Genomic DNA, 5,134 nt, shown 5'->3' with positions numbered 1-5,134 from the left:
CCAGTGTCTGGTCTGGGGGCTGCGAGGATTGTATTGTGACAACTGTTGGGGGTTCTTGTTTCTCTAGGGGATGACAGTAGGGGCAGGGCTGTGTGAAGCACGCGTCACTGACTTGCCCTCTCCTGGAGTGAGGCTTCAGCCTGTCGTGGGCCAAGCCTGTGCCCAAGGCTGCTGGGCCGTGCGGGAGAGTGAGGCTCTGGCCAAACCCGCTGTTGCTGGGCCGCACAGCCTCGCCTCCTCCCGCCTCCCCCGGGAGGGTCTGTGTGCAGGGTCTTGTGGGTGATGGGTGGACCTGTTTCCTGGGCCACCATCACAAAGCACCACCAACTATGGGGCTCAGAACACCAGAAATCCACCCTCAGCGTCTCCGAGGCCCCAAATCCAAAGTCAAGATGTGGGCAGGGCCCCCAGGGCGAGTCCTTCCTGCCTTTCCCAGCTTCTGGGGCTCCCCGCGTCCTCGGCTTGTGGCCACGTCGTTCCAGCCCCTGCCTTGTCTCTGTCTTCCAAGGACCTCCCTCACGTTGGATCAGGGCCCACCTTGCTCCAGGAGGATGTCCCCCCCTAACTAATGACCTCTGCCAAGATCCCATTTCCAGTTGAGGCTAAAGGCTGAGGTTCTTTTGGACGTGAATCTGAGGGAACTCTGCAGTCCTGGACCAGGGGCAGTGGGCTGTGTGAAGTCGGCTTCCAACCCAACTGCAGGTTCAGAGGTTTACTGAGAGCCTACACAGCAGGTGCAGAGCTAGGGTTGGTCCCTCCTGGTCAGAAACCCTGGGAACCCTCCCAGGTTCTGCCCGGTGTCCAGGCCCCTTCCTGGCCTGCCCAGTTGTCGGACTCAGTAAACACTGGTGGAGCTGCCATGTGTCCCTGGCCTGAGATCCGTGCTCTCGGGGAAGGAGGACAGGCAGAGATGTGCCGGTGAGAAGATGAAGCAGGGAGAGGTGGCGTGGGGAGGCTGCAGCAGCTGAGGAAGTGGCCCCGAGGGAGGCAAGAGCCTGTGGACTGTGGCTGGAAGGGACGGTGTCTGAGCTGCGACCTGAACGATGAGGCAGCTGGGGCGAAACCTGGAGGAGGGGATTCCAAGCGGAGGCACAGCCCACCTGTGCAAAGGCCCTGGGGCAGGATGGGGCCTGGCGTGTTGGAGGAACAGCAGGAAGGCCCGTGTGGCTCGAGCAGAGGGAGTGAGGGTGGGGAGGGGAGGGAACGGGGCAGGTTGTGCAGGGCCTCATGGGCCGTGGGGAGGACTTGGGCTTTGACCTCAAGGCAGGTGGGAGCCATGGAGGTCTGTGGGCAGAGGAGGGACAGGCCCTGACTTGGGTGCTCCCAGGCGCCCTCTGGCAGCTGCTTCGGGGAGGGGAGAAGGGGGTGGCGAGGGTTTAGCCTCGTACCAGGTAGAGGTGACTGGGCTGGCGCAGGTGGAGGCAGAGAAGGGTGGGTTCCTCCTGTTCCCCCTCCACCGCTGTGTTCCTGGAGTGCAGAGAACGGGCTACAGAGATGCTTCCAGAACCAGTGTGTGGCCTGGACCGAGACCTGGACTGCTGGGGGCTTCCTGAGCAAGACCCACATCCCTGCGGTCAAAGCTGCCGCTTCTCGGACCAGGGAACTTCAGAGACCGACGGGGGTGCCATCCCCTCGCCACCGTCCTCTAGGAATCTGCGACAGAGCTTCAAACCAGCATGGTGTCTCTGCCTCCCCAAAACACAAGGCAGGAGAAGCTTGTTCGGGCAGGGAGGGGCGGGATGGGATGGACCCAGAGCGAAAGGAAGGCAGGGCAGGGTTGCAGGGAAAGAAAGAGGCTCACCTGACCCCCGAGCATGGGGCCGTTGGCCACTGGGGATGGAATGGTTGGGGGCAGTACTTGGGCTTCCCTGGGCAGCGGATGGAGGCCAGGCTTGGCCCCCACATGCTGCGTGGCCCTGGGGCATAGGAGCTGTGCCTCTCTGGACCAAATTTTACCAGTTCAGGGGGCTCTAGGGTCCAGGGCTTTGACCTTCTTGGGGTCCTGTGTGATCCTCCAGGAGCTTAGCAAGGCTAAGAGTGGACAGTGGCTGCCCCCCTCTGTGCCGGCAGAAGGTGGCTTCGGCTCCATTGTGGACTCAGGCACAACCCCTTTCAGAGGAAAAGCCAGCCCGTCATCTTCCCTGTTAACATACACAGGTCATTCTTTTTCGTTTTTTTTTTAGAGACAGGGTCTCACACCGGGCATGGTGGCTCACGTCTGTAATCCCAGCACTCTGGGAGGCCGAGGTGGGAGGATCACTTGAGGTCAGAGTTTGAGACCAGCCTGGCCAACATGATGAAAACCTGTCTCTACTAAAAATAGAAAAATTAGCTGGGGGTGGTGGTGCGTACCTGTAGTCCCAACTACTTGGGAGGCCGAGGCAGGAGAATCACTGGAACCCGGGAGGCAGAGGTTGCAGTGAGCCAAGATCATGCCACTGCACTCCAGTCTGGGTGACAGTGTGAGACTGACTCAAAAAAAAATAAATAAAAGAGGGTCTTGCTCTGTCCCCCAGGCTGCAGTGCAGTGGTGCAGTCATAGCTCACTGCAGCCTTGACCTGGGCTCAAGTGATCCTCCTGCCTCAAACCTCCCAAGTAGGTGGGACTGCAGGCAAATGCCACCATACCCGACTAAATTTTAAAAATACTTTTGTAGGCCGGGCGCGGTGGCTCAAGCCTGTAATTGAGCACTTTGGGAGGCCGAGACGGGCGGATCACGAGGTCAGGAGATCGAGACCATCCTGGCTAACACGGTGAAACCCCGTCTCTACTAAAAAAAATACAAAAAACTAGCCGGGCGAGGTGGCGGGCACCTGTAGTCCCAGCTACTCAGGAGGCTGGGGCAGGAGAATGGCGTAAACCCGGGAGGCAGAGCTTGCAGTGAGCTGGGATCCGGCCACTGCACTCCAGCCTGGGCGACACAGCGAGACTCTGTCTCAAAAAAAAAAAAAAAAAAAAAAAAACTTTTGTAGAGATCAGATCTTGCTCTGTTGCCCAGGCTGGTGTTGAACTCCTGGCCTCAAGCGATCCTCCCACCTCGGTCTCTGAACGTACTAGGAATACAGGCGTGAGCCACTGCGCCTGGCCGGATTCGTTTCATTCAACTCTCGATTCAGCGAATACTTGAACTCTGTTCTGCCAGGTCCTGTGCCAGGCTCAGGGATGCAGACGTGTGCAAGAGAGCTGGCCCGGACGCCATGGGGCTCACAGTCCACCGCGGGAGATGGATAATAAGCCGTTAAGTGGATGGGCTGCCTTCAGATGGTGATCAGTGGATGGATACTGTTTTACAATTGAATCCACGCTGGAGGCTCCCTGAGGAGGGGCTTTGAGGGGTTTTTTGTTGTTGTTTGTTTGTTTGTTTTTTTGAGACAGTCTTGCTCTGTCACGCAGGCTGGAGTGCAGAGGCCCTATCTTCACTCATTGCAACCTTCATCTCCCGGGTCCAAGCGATTCTCCTGCCGCAGCCTACCCTAGTAGCTGGGACTACAGGGGTGTGCCACCAAATTTTGTATTTTTAGTAGAAATGGGGTTTTGGCATATTGGCCAGGCTGGTCTCGAACTTCTAACCTCAGAAGATCTGCCCGCCTCGGCCTCCCAAAGTGCTGGGATTACGGGCATGACACCACGCCCGGCCTGAGTCTCGCTGTCACCCAGGCTGGAGTGCAGTGACGTGTTCTCAGCTCACTGCAACTTCCTCCTCCTCGCTTCAAGCAATTCTCATGCCTCAGCCTCCCCAGTAGCTGGGACTACAGGCACCCGGCTAAATTTTTTATTTTTAGTAGAGACAGGGTTTCACAGTGTTGGCCAGGCTTGTCTCCAACTGCTGACCTCAGGTGATCCCCCTGTCTCGGCCTCCCAAAGTGTTGGGGTTATGGGCATGAGCCACCGCGCCCAGCCTGGAGGGGGCTTTTGAGTGAAATTGGGATGACAAGGATTATTATGTGGAAATCTGGGGACAGTGATTCAGGCAGCTTTTAGCATGGGTGCAGGGGTTCTGGGGTGGACCAATGCCTGATGGTTGGAGGAATAGGAGGTCTGTGTGGAAAGAGGAACAGGGGTTTGGGGGGAGAGGGAAGGGAGGGGAGAGGAAAGAAGGGAGGAAGGAGGGAAGGGAGGGAGAGAGGGAGGGAGGGGGGAAGGGAGGGACAGGCCATGCAGGGCCTCCTGGGGGAAGGGGAGGGCAAGGAATGGCGTCTGACCCTTCTCCACTCAGCCTGAAGGTCACCGTAGCCAGAGTGGACAGTTAGGGAAAATGAAACGAGGGCTGGGTGCAGGAGGGTAATGCCTTATAATCCCAGCACTGGGGAAGCTGAGGCAGGGTGGATCACAAGGTCAAGCGGGATGAAACCAGCTCAGTCAACATGGCGAAACCCGGTCTGTACTGTGCACAAAAATTAGCTGGGCGTGGTGGCACATATACCTGAATCCCAGCCTGGGAGGCTGAGGTGAGAATCGCTTGAACCTGGGAGGCGAGTTGCAGTGAGCTGAGATCGTGCCACTGGCACTCCAGCCTGGGTGACAGAGCGTGACCTTGTCTCAAACAGGCCGGGCCGTGGCTCCGCCTGTAATCCCAGCACTTGGGAGGTCAGCCAGAGCAACGCATCACAAGGTCAGGGGAGATCGAGACCATCCTGGCAAACACGGTGAAACCCCGCCTCTACTAAAAATACAAAAACTTTTAGCTCGGGCGAGGTGGCGTGGGCTGTAATCCCAGCTACTACTGAGGCTGAGGTAGGAGAATGGTAAAACCCGAGGCGGAGCTTGCAGTGAGCTGGAGATCTGGCCACTGCACTCCAGCCTGGGGCCATGCAGAGTGAGACTCATCTCAAAAAAAAAAAATGAAATGATTGCTGCCTGTGTCGTAGGCATGGCATGGGAGGCCTCTTTCCCAGTGTCCCAGCCAGCACTCGCCAAGGTAGCAAAATACACAATGATTAAACGCCCCAGCCTCTATTCCCTTCTTCCTCCTGCACTCTCATCACCTCCCTCCCTTGTAGGGATTTGTTGCTTCTCTTTGTATCAATATTCTGGCAAGATGGTTTTCCGCTGTTTCTTCTACTCCTGAGCTTTTCCCTCCTCAAGGCTGCTGAAATGCTACTTTGTAGTTTCAGGCACCATCCTCGCCTGGAA

This window comes from Papio anubis, chromosome 20, assembly GCF_008728515.1.
Source record: "Papio anubis isolate 15944 chromosome 20, Panubis1.0, whole genome shotgun sequence".
Lineage (NCBI taxonomy): Eukaryota > Metazoa > Chordata > Mammalia > Primates > Cercopithecidae > Papio > Papio anubis.
The sequence above is the reverse complement of the archived record's forward strand: the minus strand, read 5'-3'. Positions refer to the sequence as shown.